This window comes from Ovis canadensis, chromosome 5, assembly GCF_042477335.2.
Source record: "Ovis canadensis isolate MfBH-ARS-UI-01 breed Bighorn chromosome 5, ARS-UI_OviCan_v2, whole genome shotgun sequence".
NCBI lineage: Eukaryota > Metazoa > Chordata > Mammalia > Artiodactyla > Bovidae > Ovis > Ovis canadensis.
In genome coordinates, this window is record NC_091249.1 from 103,473,769 (window position 1) to 103,490,370 (window position 16,602).

Here is a 16,602-nt window from a genome sequence, read left to right on the forward strand (position 1 = left end):
CCTCTTGATGAAAGTGAAAGAGGAGAGTGAAAAAGTTGGCTTAAAGCTCAATATTCAGAAAACAAAGATCATGGTATTTGGTCCCATCACTGCATGGGAAATAGATGGGGAAACAGTGGAAACAGTGTCAGATTTTATTTTTCTGGCTCCAAAATCACTGCAGATGGTGATTGCAGCCATGAAATTAAAAGATGCTTACTCTTTGGAAGGAAAGTTATGACCAACCTAGACAGCATATTCAAAGGCAGAGACTTTACTTTGCTGACTAAGGTCCATCTAGTCAAGGCTATGGTTTTCCAGTGGTCATGTATGGATGTGAGAGTTGGACTGTGAAGAAAGCTGAGCACTGAAGAATGGATGCGCTGAAGAATTGATGCTTTTGAACTGTGGTGTTGATGAAGACTCTTGAGAGTCCCTTGGACTGCAAGGAGATCCAACTAGTCCATTCTAAAGGAGATCAGTCCTGGGTGTTCTTTGGAAGGAATGATGCTAAAGCTGAAACTCCAGTACTTTGGCCACCTCATGCAAAGAGTTGACTCATTGGATAAGACTCTGATGCTGGGAGGGATTGGGGGCAGGAGGAGAAGGGAACGACCGAGGATGAGATGGCTGGATGGCATCACCGACTCAATGGATGTGAGTTTGGGTGAACTCCAGGAGTTGGTGATGGACAGGGAGGCCTGGCGTGCTGCAATTCACAGGGTCACAAAGAGTTGGACACGACTCAGAGACTGAACTGAACTGAACCCTTCCGCCTTCCCTCCTGTTTCAGATCTGGAGTGGCAAACAAAAGGAATATTCAAAAATATAAATCAGAAAATGTCCGTCCCCACTCCAGATCCTTGAATGTGTGTTTATCTCAGTCATTAGTGGGATCTACTTTTTTCCCTCCCCTGATTTCCGTAAAGAAGAAATATTACTAAGTACATTCCTAGCTTGTATCTGTAGACACTCAGCTCCTGGGAAGATAGATTGACTTATCTGATGAGTGGAATGGTAGACCAGGCCTGGTACTTGATCCAGTCAGGTGCTCTGCTCTGCTCTGCTCTATCGTCTCGTGTCTCTTCCTTAGGTTGCTTCTTCCCCCTGTCAGTTGATGTACTGATCACTGGTTCTTTCTGCCTAACTCTGGGATTCAATATTGGCGTGTCAGCTCAGCCAAATAACCCAAAGCAGTATCTAAGAGCTGTACCTCTATCAGTAACAAAGCTGATGTATTGGTTTCTGTCTTTTTCTAAAAATAGATTTTTTCCCTTTATTCACTCATCAAATGTTTTTTGAGACCCTTAAATTTTAAAAAGTGAAGTCACTCAGTCATGTCCGACCCTTTGTGACCCCATGGACTGTAGCCTATTAGGCTCCTCCATCCATGGGTTTTTCCAGGCAAGAATACTGGAGTGGGTTGCCATTTCCTTCTCTAAGAGATCTTCCTGACCTAGGGATTGAACTTGGGTCTCCTACATTGTAGGCAGATGCTTTACCGTCTGAGCCACCAGAGATGCCAGATACTGTTCTGCTGCTTGGGAGACATTAGAAAGGGGAAGAAGAAGAATCAGATTTTTTAAAAAAATCATTTGCTTTATTTCATCAATTATTTAAAACCTGGGTGAGGAAGAAGGGTGAAGCTTATTGGGCCTTTCTCTTTATTCAGAATCAAGTTCTAATTAAGACAGAAAGTTCTCATCATAGTCTAAAAGCTCTTCCTGACTTGGAATCCTTGCTTCCTTCTGTCCTCATCTTCGACTGAAACAGAAGGGAGGGGATAGGGCACAGACTTTAAAAGAATGACACAGCCCAAGGATATGACAGAAACTGATTAGAACCAAATAGATCCAAGATGGCGGACAGGTCAACTTCCACTAGACCTTGAGCCTCAGTGTGCTCTCATTGTAACACATCAGCAAGCACCATGACAGTTCTGAGGCCAACCGCCAAAGACCAAAATGGAGCTCTGGTGGCCTGATTGCTGGAAATCCCCGCCCCTTCCCCCAAAATAGTTGGAATAAGCCGCCAACTCATGAGCCGATGAAATTACCCAGCCCATGAAAATTAAGCATGCTGTATTTTGAGGCTAGCCTCATCTTCTAAGCTGGACTGCACTCTGTCTGTAGAGTGAATTTCTCTCTAAATAAATCCACTTCTTACCTGCCACTTTCTTTCTCACTAAATTCTTGCTGCGATGGGACATCAAGAACCTGAGCCTCATTAAGTCCTGAGACCAGGTGTGTGATCTCCATTCTAAGACTGTAGGTTCAAGTCCCCATTGGAGTTACATGGTTTCACCACCATACTCCCTTTCTTGGTTGTGTTGGCTTCCTTGCTGTTCTTTGAACAGGTTGTAAAACCATGCACAGCCCCTCCTCTGTTCTTTGCTGTTCCTTCCACCCAGACCCTTCCTTCCCTTGATGGCTATGTGATCCAGGCTCTCACTTCTATCAGGTATCTGTTCAAATGTCCCTGTCACATTGAATCTTTTCCCAACCACTTGTATAAAATAAACCACCCACATCTATTTCTAGTTTTTCTCTATTTGGCATGATAGGCAGGCTGCTACTTTGTGCATGTGTACGTACTTGTATGCCGAGTCATGTCTGACTCTTTGCAACCCCGTGGACTGCAGCACACCAGGCCTCCTTGCCCATCACCAACTTGTCCTATTTTCATCCACCTTCAATTTTTCCTAGCATCAGAGTCTTTTCAAATGAGTCAGTTCTTCACATCAGGTGGCCAAAGTATTGGAGTTTCAGCTTCAACATCAGTCCTTCCAATGAATATTCAGGACTGATCTCCTTTAGGATGGACTGGTTGGATCTTCTTGCAGTCTAAGGGACTCTCAAGAGTCGTCTCCAACACCACAGTTCAAAAGCATCCATTCTTTGGTGCTCAGCTTTCTTTATAGTCCAACTCTCATATCCATACATGACTACTGGAGAAACCATAGTTTGACTAGATGGACCTTTGTTGGCAAAGTAATGTCTCTGCTTTTTAATATGCTGTCTAGGTTGGTCATAGATTTTCTTCCAAGGAGTGAGTGTCTTTTAATTTCATGGCTGCAATCACCATCTGTAGTGATTTTGGAGCCAAAAAGATAAAGTCTGACACTGTTTCCTTTGTTTCCCCATCTATTTCCCATGAAATGATGGGACCAGATGCCATGATCTTAGTTTTCTGAATGTTGAGCTTTAAGCCAACTTTTCCACTCTCCTCTTTCACTTTCATCAAGAAGTTTTTTAGTTCCTCTTCACTATCTGCCATAAGGGTGGTGTCATCTGCATATCTGAGGTTATTGATATTTCTCCTAGCAAGCTTGATTCCAGGTTGTGCTTCATCCAGCCCAGCGTTTCTCATGATGTACGCTGCATATAAGTTAAATAAGCAGGGTGACATTATACAGCCTTGACCTGCTCCTTTCCCTATTTGGAACCAGTCTGTTGTTCCATGTCCATTTCTAACTGTTGCTTCCTGACCTGCATACAGATTTCTCAAGAGGCAGGTCAGGTTGTCTGGTATTCCCATCTCTTCAAGAAATTTCCCACAGTTTGTTGTGACCCACAGAGTCAAAGGCTTGGCAACTATTAGCTGATTAATATCATACCATATCATTTCATATCAGCCTCTAAGGTAGGAACTATTATTGCCTGCATTTTACAGATAAAGCAGTTCAGGCACAAAGATTATGAGAGATGAAGCAGAGATTTATACACAGAGTTGTACCCTTGATGAGAATTATAAGTTGTAGTAGAGTAGGGGCTTTGTTTTGTTCATGTCCTACCCCTGAGACATAGAATAGTGCCAGGCACTTAGTAAAATGTATTAATGAATAACAGAATATTATAGGTTTCTTAGAGTTTTGAAGATTAAAAATATTTGTATACATAAGAGTTTAAATCAGTGCCTGGCACATATTGGGTGGTTAAAGATTTAAAAAAAAAAAAGAAGCTACCCATAGCTACCTTTCAGTTAACCTTGACTCATATTAATAACGATCTCTCTCTTCGCAGCAACAATTAGATGTAACCCATTCTCAACGTAAAATTAGAGGAACAATTCTCAAGCTATGCTCAAATCTATTATTGCTGGACTATGAGCTGGATTAATGTCTTCAGTGCTAAAATCAAATAATGGTATTTTCCCACCTCAGAAAAAAATCTCAAATAAGTGAATACAATCTTTAAAATTTTTTATTTTTCTCTCATAAATTTTTCTTTAAAACATCAACTATTGCATCTTATTTGCTAGGTTCAAAAGTGAGTGAACAAGTAGCAAACAAGTACTAACAGGAAAATGTGGAAGCGGCCCTAATTGGAAACCAAGATCCAGCCATGTTTTATTTATAAATATAAGATCAAGAGAATGCTGTTTAAGACACCAACATTGAATAGTCTTGAAAGATGAGTAAAATAAATGCATAACTTTTAATGTATTTATATAGAAATCTGTCTCTAGATAGACACACACAGGTCAGACTTATTGTCCTGAATCAAAATAACTATATCTGTATTTTATCACATGACATAAAGAGCACCTTAACTTACAGGATGTTCTACTTTTGGAACAAATTAGAAAACCATTGAACTTGGAAAGCAAGAATAAAGAAAAAGTCTAAAACCTGGCAAACTCAGTGTCAGAGATTTCCCACTGGCTCACTCATCACTTAAATGAGGAAACCCGCAAGGACTTTAGCAGAACTGTATTTTCAGTGTAATTTTTGGCCTGAAGTTTCTTCTCCACCTATGTGGAACTCATTCAAGTGTTCAGAGTGCCAAGAAACGCAGTTCTACAATGCTACTCAGACACTATAAAGAAAACTCAAAGGTCATTTAAAAATGTATATAATTAATCAAGGAAATCATGATTTTTTTTCTATTGGTAAAGCTTATCAAAGAATAGCCAAAATACATTTTTTAGAAGTTATCCTGTAGCCTAATATCTTGCTTAATTATTTTAGCAAAGGAATAATCTCAGTGCAGACACAGTATGGCAAGAAAAAGTTTTGCAGCTTAAGAGTAAAAATGTGAAAATAACATGTCATTTGAAGGGCCTAATTATGCTTTTGCAAAGAGCACTGAACTGTAGCTATTTTCATTAGTGGACATTGACTGTGCAAATTCCCACTTCAATCTGGCCTTGCCACTGCCTCCAAACCATACCCTTTCTGTAAATATTAGTGTAATTTCCACCACAGGCATAAATCATGGTGATATTAACCAGATCTCCTTGAACAGTTCCACTGAGTTCCTCCTGGCTGTAATGAATCTCACCCAGCAGTCAGCTGAAACATGTTTATTTTAAAATATTTAAACATTTACTTGGTGCAAAATAAGGGAGCAGCAGCAGCATGTTTAACAGCAATTCTCTTAGCAGAAAGAGGAGAAATAGACATATACATTTACAGTAACTCTTCCTTACCTCATAGAAAGATACGTTCCAAATCCAAAAAAGAGGAAGATACAAAATCCCCATCCAGCCCACAGCCAAAAGTTACAAAATCACTTCTCAAACCAAAACAAAACCCTCAAAACTTTGGAATGTCCCCTTTCCCTAATGTTCCTGTCCTCACTGATGTTGGCATTCCATTTCTCTTCTCTCCACTGGATCTTTCATCTTGGTAAATCCCCTTAGATCCTCACTATATTAAATTAAAAAAAGTTTCTCCCCCGGGCGCCCTTATTGAAAGTAATATAGTTTCCTCTGCACTGGCTGGGCAACCGCAGGTGGGAGTCACCTGTCACTCCAGCTGAATGACTCCTGCTCACTCGCAGAACCAGACAGGCTGTCTCAGCTTTCACAAGCAAAGGTTAAAACAGGTTTGCAAGTCTCTGGATCAGACTGGGGCTGCTCAAGCTTTCTGGAAGGGTTTCCACATCTACAAAAGTTGTATATAATGTGCTTTAGAAAAATGCACGTGTACCAGATAGAGCTGGCACTGAGAATTCCGTTTTAGTGAAAGTGTTAGTTGTGTCCAACTTCTTTGGGCTACAACCCTGTAGATTGTAGCCCGCCAGGCTCCTCTGTCCATGGAATTCTTCAGGCAAGAATACTGGAGTGGATTGTTGTTTCCTTCTCCAGGAGATCTTCCTGACTCAGGGATCGAACCCGGGTCTCCTGTATTGCCGGCAGATTCTTTTAAAATATGGAAAAAGAGATAAACATTTTGCAAGAAGCCACTTATCTTGAGCCTTGTCTTCTAACCACACCACACAGCTGCTTCACCCTGGTGTTCAGCCTCATGGAAGATGTGACTCAGCATCTGCTGCGTTTTAAGCACATCTGGTCACATTACAGAACAAAATCAACAGACAGTTCCATATCTCTACTTCCCTCTAGTCTCACATATTGGTGGCTCACACTAGCAAACAGCCCACTCTGGCACCTCAACCTTGTCTGGAATGTAACACAAATGTAAACCTTAATATATCTGAAGAGCTAATGCTTAAATTTCATTTACATCTCCATTCTTGAAAAGACGTGAGTGCTTTAAAAAATGTTGTGTAAGAATAGAGAATGGAAAATGTTAGGAGACTGGAGTTAGAATTTCAATTAAAAGATTAGGAACGTTGCTCTTTAAGTGTAACTACAAAGTCACCAAAGATTATAGTGATTAGGAATCTGCATTTGTAGCATGTGGTTGGCATTGACAACAAATGAAGAGACTTATGGGCTTCCCAGGTGGCTCAGTGATAAAGAATCTGCCTACAAATGCAGGAGACGCAAGAGACGCAGAAGACGCACGTTCGATCCTGAGTTGGGAAGATCCCTTGGAGAAGGAAATGGCAACCCTCTCCCTTATTCTTGCCTGAAGAATCCCATAGATAGAGGAGCCTAGAGGACTACAGTCTATGCATTTGCAACAAGTCGGACACAACTAAGTGACTGAGCGTGCACAGAGGTGTGTAAAATTCAAATGCTGTGCTTATACTGGAACCACATCAGGCAGTCCTAAACTAACTTCTAGAAAACTTTTAATACAAGTTCACATTCTGTAGTTGTGCACCCTGAATTGTAAGATCTGTTTTAAAATGCAAACTCAAGAGTAGCCTCAATTTTTTTTTTTTTTAATAGATGACTGTTTTTTAAAAGATGACTATTGGCTTGACCAGGACTAGTAAGTCTATTTTCAAGTAAAAAATCAATCTCATCTTTCAGTAATAATAAGTTCTTTTAAAAATTGGTCTCATATACGTTATTTTATACAGTTCATAAAACTTCTGCAGTGAAGAGCACAGTATAGCATATATCCTAGCATCCTCACGTTTATGGATGAAGATGAGGAAGGAAAGGAAAACAAATACCCAGTGCTGTTTACTAGGAGGGGCGCTCTATGTTCCGCCTCCTCACATCCAATCTCCCACGAAGTCCTGTCTATTCTACATGAAAGATCCACCTTTCATCTTCCTTGTTCCTTTCCTCCAGGACTAGTTAACCATCCTCTTTCACGCGGACTACTACAGACTCTCGGCCCACCTTTATACTCCACATCCTTCCTGATCTTAATCTATTCTGCACCCAACAGCCAAAGAGATACTTTACAAATTTAAGTCAGATTACCTGACTCTTCTGAAAACCGAAGGCATCCCGCTGCACTTAGAGCACACGGCCAGAGCCCCTGCGGCCCTGGTTGTGGGGCCCTGCCCGGCTGCATCCTCACGTCCACCGCGTTGCCTCTCATCGACTGCCTCCCAGCTACACACTGGCCTCTTCCCTGTTCCTTTAATGTGCCAACCACTTGCTTCTCCCTTTGCCTGGAACAATTGTCCTTCTGATATTTTAAGCCACCCTCGGTACTTTTCATGCATTGGAGAAGGAAATGGCAACCCACTCCAGTGTTCTTGCCTGGAGAATCCCATGGTCAGAGGAGCCTAGTGGGCTGCTGTCTATGGGGTTGCACAGAGTCGGACACGACTGAAGCAACTTAGCAGCAGCAGCAGCAGCAGCAGTACTAAACATGGATTGTATTTACAAGCAGGCAAGTTATTGTTTAGCCACTTCCTTTTCTTTGAGCCGCTGAGTAAATACTGCTGGGTCCCCATGATCTGTCTTCCCTTCCTTTTTGGAGTAATAGGAGACTTTACTTCCCAGCCTACTTGAAGTCTGTGGAGGCCATGTGAAAGGAAAATGAATCACTTCTGGATAGAGGGTTGGCAGAGGCAGAGTGCCCTCAGATTTTTACATCATCATTCCCATCATCATTCAGGTTTTGGTTCAAATATCACCCACTCAGCGAGTCCGTCACTTCTAGCTCAGTCATTCTGGCCACATGACCCTGTTTTGTTTTCTTGTTTTCTATCTCTATTACACTATCTGGGTTTCCCTGGTGGCTCAGTGGGAAAGAAGCCAGACCTGCAATACAGGAGACATAGTCTTGATTCCTGGGTTTCGAAGATCCCCTGGAGAAGGAAACAGCAACCCACTCCAGTAGTCTTGCCTGGAAAATCCCATTGACAGAGGACCCAGGTCTTCCTCATTGCAGGCAGATTCTTTACTGTCTGAGCCACCAGGGAAGTCTGGTGGCATGAATCTATTGGTGTATGGCTTTAAAAGTACCTGCTATTTAGTGGACTTCTACACAAACAAGACTTTTGGATTCTCAGAATAATTTTACTCTTAAAGTATCAATAGTACCTACCAAATCAGCATTTCATATAACCAGCAAATTTTAAGGATCAAGGCTAAATTTAATTTATGTCATTCTAAATAGGATCCTTCTGGCTTTGTCTAGATCTACCTGGTAGCTGGATAAATAAAACATAAACACGGTGTACAAGAAAATAGTTTTTATTCCCAAATATATGACTTAAGTGGAAAGACATTCTGGAAACTCAAACTCACACCAGGACAGAACGTTAGGAAGAATTGCATTGAATTGGAGAGATGTCATAAACTCTCTTCCTCTCTGAGCTTTCGAGTATGCATAGACCTTGGCATTGGTTACTAGTTTGCATCAAGGTGTTGTTGAATGCAATTATGGAAAGGAGAGCTTGGGAAGTAACACACTAAAATGGTGTCCATAATCATTGCCTAATCATCTCTTGGAAGATTAGCCTTGACAGAGAATCGGGCACAAGGAAGTGAGACTAAGGGAGGGCAAATCTGTACCTGGGCGAAAGGTCAGGAAAAGTCTGGACCAGAACAATGGTTCTTAAACATCTGTGGGATTTAGGAATCACCCAAGAATCAAGCTAAAATGCAAATGCCCAGACCCATCTCTCAGGAATGTCAATTAGTAGGAATAGCGGGAGTCCCGGGAATCCGGATGCAGACATCCTGGATCGCGTGGGGTGCTGATGGGAGGGGCGTCCAGTCGGAAGAGCTGTGCCACCTGCTGTCACAGGTGTACCACTCACCTGTGTACGGTCCTGCGGACCATCCCAGGGATATAGCGCATAAACGGAGTGATTCTCTGGGAGAGGAAAACTGACAAGGATGTGCTGAACACACAGGGAGGGTGAAAGGTTCTGAAAAAAAATTTTTTTTCTTACGTATAGTTGTTTTTTACAACTGTTCACATTCCTTTTAGGAGCCTGCATGATGAATGAAAACAGAGTATTCAGATATATTGCTGGAATGTGGAATTACGTATTTAATGCCATAATATTCATTGCTTCTAAATTTATATTTTAAGGTTGCTGATTCATGCCAAAAAATTTAGGCCCCGAGAATTTCGAACCCTTAGGTCTGCATACCAAAACCCTGATGTACCCAATAGTGATATGTTTCACGTGTGTCTATAGACATTTTATTGACTTTAAAAACTAGCTGTACTCATTCCTTAGGGTCACTGTGACCACTTACTCTTTCATTCTCTCATTTACCAAACCTGTATGGTATTTATGATATATTAGGGTTGACAAGTTTAAACTCTGATAAAGACAAACAATGAATAAGTAGTACATGGTAAGTGCCATGGGTAAGAGGGGCATAGGGGAGAAAACAGTGGGGTTCACTTATGTATGTATGTATATATATATTTGGCCATACAGTTTGTGGGATCTTAATTCCCCAGCCAATGATTGAACCCAGGCCCCAGCAGTGAAAGCGGTGAGTCCTAACCACTGGACATCCAGGGAATACCCTAGCACTGTGTAATTTTAAATAGAGCTTTCAGGACAGGCCTATCATTTGAATAAAGACTTGCAGGAAATGGGGAAGATGACCATGCAGAATTTCAGGCAGAGGGACTGGCCAGTGCTGCAGCCCTAAGGCAGAGAGCTGGTGTGGGATATTTGAGGACAAGAAACACAGGTAGTCCGGTGTGGCTGGCTGGATGCATGCGTGGGAGGGGATGAGGTCATCATAAAGAGGAAGGAGGAGCCTTACTGGTCATTGTCACAATCTTGGCTTTCACTCTGAATGAAATAGGAAGCCACTGAATGGTCACAAACAGAGAAGTGACTTGATCTGACTTTTGGTATTAAAGGATCACACTCTTGACTACTGTGTCCAGAGTAACTTGTTAGAGGGCGTGTATGGGTTCTGTGTGAGCAAAAATAACAACCTAATAGCTTTAAGTTCTCAGTACAGGTCACAGTGAGAGAGCTTCTGTGATTTTCCTGAAAGACTCTCTTATTGCTGGCTACAAGGGCTAGTAGAGCTAAAAATCAGCAGCAGAGTTTTAATATTCCTTGCATGCTCAGTCGTGTCTGACTCTTCGCGACCCCATGGAATATAGCCCACCAGGCTCCTCTGTCCATGGGATTCTCCAGGCAAGAATATTGGAGTGGGTTGCATTTCCTTCTCTGGGGGATCTTCCCGACTCAGGGACTGACCGGCATCTCCTACAATGACCCCTGCATAGGCAGGCGGATTCTTTACCACTTAGCCACCTGGGAAGTCCCTGTTAGAGGGCAGGCCTAGGAAATATTTGGAAAATTAGTGCAATAATCCGGAGAAGGCAATGGCACCCCACTCCAGTACTCTTGCCTGGAAAATCCCATGGATGGAGGAGCCTGGTAGGCTGCAGTCCATGGGGTCGCAAAGAGTCAGACATGACTGAGCGACTTCACTTTCACTTTTCACTTTGATGCATTGGAGAAGGAAATAGCACCCCACTCCAGTGTTCTTGCCTGGAGAATCCCAGGGATGGGGGAGCCTGGTGAGCTGCCTTCTCTGGGGTCACACAGAGTTGGACACAACTGAAACGACTTAGCAGCAGCAGCAGCAGCAGCAGTGCAATAATCCAATGGGGAGATGATGGTGATTTAGACCAGGATGGTAGTAGTGAAGATGATGAAAAACAGTTGCAGTCTGGGTATATTTTGAAGTTTCCTGGAAAATCAAATGTGGGATATAAGAGAAAGACAGAATTCAAGTATGTTTCTCTGGATTGAGCAAATGAAGGACAGAAAGAAAGAAAGTGAAACTGAAGTCACTCAGTTGTGTCCAACTCTTTGGGACCCCATTGACTGTAGCCCACCAGGCTCCTCCGTCTATGGGATGTTCCAGGCAAGAATACTGGAGTGGGTGCCATTTCCTTCTCCAGGGGATCTTCCCTGGAGATCAAACCTGGGTCTCCCACATTGTAGGCGGGCGCTTTACTGGCTGAGCCACCAGGGAAGTCTGAAGGGCAGAGGTGGGATTAACTGAGATGCTATCTTGTGTTTTACCTAGCTATGTACCATATTCAAAAGCCCACTATCACTGTGAACTTCTTCACACTGAGGCATGAATGCACACTGGGTTGAGTGTGTAACCTCTGGAGGCTGACTGCCTAGGTTCTAATCTTGGCTCATCACTTACTAGCTATGTGACCAGAAGCAAGTTACTTAATCTTCTAGTGCCTCAAATATTTTTCTGTGAAATAAGGATAATGATAGTTCCTCAAAGAGTTGATGCGATTCAGTGAATTGATATATGAAAGCACTTAAAAGCAGAATTAAATACTAGCTATGAAGACATTCCATTTCTTTTTCCCACACTTCATTAGAGTTGGTTTTTCCCATTTCTTTCCATAATGAGTCACTTGGTGACTTTTAGTTAGGAAGTTGTAAACCTTTCTGGGAATGTCAGAATAAAGGGTAAGTATGATTTCCATTTGCCAGTTTGTGAGATGAGAATTCAGGGAACAAAAGAAATAATACTTGGACATGCCAGAGAAAATGTATACACATTCAAATGCTAAAATCAAAAGCAGTCTTTCTCAGATTCGTGCTTCAGCTTTTATATTACGAAGAATAAAGAGAGGAAATGGTTGGAAAAGAGATCTTAGATATCATCTAGCTTAACTCTTCCTTTATTCATTCTGCAGTGCTTTGTAACACAGATGCCAGTCTCCAGTGTCACCTGCTTGGAAGCAACTAGACCTCTAATTTTAAAGTAAGATGGACTCCAGCCCTTTGTATGAATATGGGGAAACCCCAGTGTCTATCTCCATATCTTCAGTAGTCTTCAAGGGGCGCACCTTTCTCATCACTCTACTCCAACTGGCTGTTATCTGCTGAGATCTCAGGCTTCTCTCCTCTCTGATGTCTTTTTTTCATTGTGTTTCCAGTGTTGGACACAGCTTGGATTACTCCCATTTCACAGAGCACTACTCTTAAAAAGTTGAGAGTACAAAGTTTTTGCTGGAATTCATATTGATTAACGATTGAGAGTCCCTTGGACTGCAAGAAGATCCAACCAGTTCATTCTAAAGGAGATCAGCCTTGGGTGTTCTTTGGAAGGAATGATGCTAAAGCTGAAACTCCAGTACTTTGGCCACCTCATGCAAAGAGTTGAGTCATTGGAAAAGACTCTGCTGCTGGGAGGGATTGGGGGCAGGAGGAGAAGGGGACGACAGAGGATGAGATGGCTGGATGGCATCACTGACTCAATGGATGTGTTTGAGTGAACTCTGGGAGTTGGTGATGGACAGGGAAGCCTGGCGTGCTGCGATTCATGGGGTCGCAAAGAGTAGGACATGACTAAGCAACTGAACTGAATGGTTGCAGATTGGTACCGAAGAGAAACAACTTCAAAATCATTCCTAGAACTCTCTGAAAAGCTGGCAGTTATTCCCTGTCATAGAGAATTTCTGTGTCTCCTGAACATATTTTGGGGGCCCTAAATCTCTTCTCTTCTATTTTTTTTCCCGTTTAAGCTATGCTTGTCAGTGTTTCCCCTTCCACAGCGAGTAGATGCATGAGAGTATGTTGTTAAACAGACTTTTCCTCCAATCACCATCGATTGTGTTAACTCCTAGAAAGCAAAACCTGGGGTTCACTCATTCAGTAACATAACTGAGCTACTGTATCAGACATCATGCTGGACTTTGGAGAAGAAACAGTGGGCAAATTAGCTAGTGGCTGTACATTCAAAGGGGCTTCCCTGGTGGCTCAGATGGTAAAGAGCCCACCTGCGATGCAGGAGACCCGGGTTTGATCCCTGGGTTGGGAAGATCCCTGGGAAAAGGAAATGGTAGCCCACTCCAGTATTCTTGCCTAGAGAATCCCATGGACAGAGGAACTTAGAGGGCTATAGTCCGTGGGGTTGTAAAGGATCAGACACAACTAAACAACTAACAGTGCATTCACAAACTTATGGTCAACTAGGAGAGCTAATTTACATGAGTGTATAATGTAAATTGGGCTTCCCTGGTGGCTCAGATGGTAAAGAATCTGCCTGCAATGTGGGAGACTGGGTTAGATCCCTAGGTTGGGAAGATCCCCTGGAGGAGGGCATTGCAACCCATTCTAGTATTCTTGTCTGGAGAATCCCCATGGACAGAGGAGCCTGGTGGGCTACAGTCCATGGGCAGAGAGTCAGACAAGATTGAGTGATTAAGCACAGCACATAATGCAAATTAGGCAGAGTATTAAGAAAAAAAAAAAAAAAACTATAGGATCAGAAGGCGTTAGTGGTGGAGAATCCACCTGCCAATGCAGGAGCTGTGAGAGATGCAGGTTTGATCCCTAGGTCAGGAAGATTCCCTGAAGGAGGGCATGGCAACTCACTGCAGTATTCTTGCCTGGAGAATCCCATGGGCAGAGGAGCCTGGTGGGCTATGGCAACTTGAAAAGAGTTGATATGACTAAAGCAACTTAGTACGCATGCACATGAGAGTGTATTTATCTAGTGAAGATGAGTTGGGGAAGACTTCCTGAAACTGAGATTAGATCTGAAAGATAAGGAATAAAGAAGGAGGGGTGGGTGCAAAATTGGAAGGCTCTGAGGTGCAAGGGATCAAAGTGACAGGAATGAACTGGTGATAGGCCAAAGTGGCTTGAAGCGAGGAGGGGAGCTCCCACAGGTCTCAAAGGATATTGACCTTAGTGGGGTCCACAACAAGGGAATCTGCCATCATTTAGGCCATTCTGGTTGCTCCAGAGAAGTCTGGAATAGAGGAACAGAAGTAGAAAAAGGGAGACCTGAGGGGAGGCTATGGGAGTAGTCCATGCAAGAATGTATGGTACACTTGTAACTGTGTAAATCAGATCTGGACTTGAACTCATGGTCTTTCAGCTGAGATCACACCTGGTCTCAGAACTTAATGAAGCTCAAGCTCTTGGTGTCTCATTGCAGCAAGGTTTCAATGAGAGACTAAGTGATGGGTAAGAAGTAGGTTTAGTTAGAGAGAAACACACTCCACAGTCAGAGTGTGGGCCAGCTCAGAGGCAAAAGAGGCCCCAGGGTTCATGGTTGTTAGTTTTTATAGGGGTGGGTAATTTTATAGTCTAATGAGTGGGAGGAATATTCCAGCTATTTTGAGGAAGGAATGGGGATTTCCCAGAATTGGGCCACCATCCACCTTTTGACCTTTATGATTGGCCTTGGAACAGTCACGGTGCCCATGGGCGTGTCATTTAGCTTGCTGATGTGTTACAATGAGTGTATACTGAGGCTCAAGGTCTCAGTTCAGTTCAGTTCAGTCGCTCAGTCGTGTCCGACTCTTTGCAACCCCATGGACTGCAGCACACCAGGCCTCCCTGTCCATCACCAACTCCTGGAGTCCACCCAAACTCATGTCCGTTGAGTCGGTGATGCCATCCAACCATCTCATCCTCTGTCATCCCCTTCTCCTTCTGCCCTCAATCTTTCCCAGCATCAGGGTCTTTTCAAATGAGTCAGCTCTCTGGATCAGGTGGCCAAAGTATTGGAGTTTCAGCTTCAGCATCACTCCTTCCAATGAACACTCAAGACTGATCTCCTCTAGGATGGACTGGTTGGATCTCCTTGCAGTCCAAGGGACTCTCAAGAGTCTTTTCCAACACCACAGTTCAAAAGCATCAATTCTTCAGTGCTCACCTTTCTTTACAGTCCAACTCTCACATCCATACATGACTATGGAGAAAGCATAGCCTTGACTAGATGGACCTTTGTTGGCAAAGTAATGTCTTTGCTTTTGAATATGCTGTCTAGGTTGGTCATAACCTTCCTTCCAAGGAATAAGTGTCTTTTAATTTCATGGCTGTGGTTACCATCTGCAGTGATTTTGGAGCCTGAAAAGATAAAGTCTCTCACCATTTCCATTGTTTCCCCATCTATTTCCCATGAAGTGATGGGACCAGATGCCATGATCTTCGTTTTCTGAATGTTGAGCTTTAAGCCAACTTTTTCACTCTCCTCTTTCACTTTCGTCAAGAGAATTTTTAGTTCCTCTTCACTTTCTGCCATAAGGGTGGTATCATCTGCATATCTGAAGTTACTGATATTTCTCCTGGCAATCTTGAATCCAGCTTGTGCTTCATCCAGCCCAGCGTTTCTTGCGATGTACTCTCAAGGTCTAGTGGATGTCAGCTCTCTGCCATCTTGGACCTGTTTGGTTCTAATCAGTTCATGTGGTGTTGGGCTATATTATTCTTTTAAAGGTTGTGCCCTTGTTCATGACCTAGAGGGATGGGATGGTGCGGGGAGGGAGGCAAAAGAGAGAAGGGATATATATATATATGACTGATTTGCATTGTTGTATGGTAGAAACCAACACAACACTGTAAAGCAATTATCCTCCAATTAAGAAAAGGTTGCACCCTGCCCTCTTCCCTCCTGTTTTACAATGGTCTAAGGTACAGGCATTGCCTATGGCAGAAATGGTAAGTGTTAGGTTATTTTTTATCCCTGTGCGCTAAATTCTGTTTCAAGAGCCCTGTGTCACATTGCACATTTCAAATAAAGAGGGACAAAAATGCATTTATATCAAAGTTACTCAGCCTCAGCACTCTCAATATTTGGGATGGACTGATTCTGTTGGGGGTGGGTACAATTCTCTGTATTGTAGGCTGTTTAGGAACTTCTTTGACCTCTGTCTACTAGATGCCGGTAGCATCCTCTCCTCTTGCCCAGTTAGGACAGCAATGAATCTTGGCTTCGCCAAATTTCCCCTGGGGTTGGGTAAGGGTTGGGGGTAGGAGGAGCCATAATTGTCCCTGTTGCAAATCACTGGTCCATATGTATGAACATAGATGTGTATTTATTTGAAATGATCCCAGAAATGTTACAAATTTCCAAACTGGCTTCTCTGAAAATAATTGAGATGAAGTCACAGCAAGATTGAATGCTTTTGGAAGTATTCTACAACAAAATTTCAGTTTGTGTGCAAGTAATAAGAAAAAAAAGAAAGTGATTTGGAAAGGGAGTTTTGTTTGTTATTATATTTTATGCTTTGTTTTTCAAACTAAAATTTCTATATGC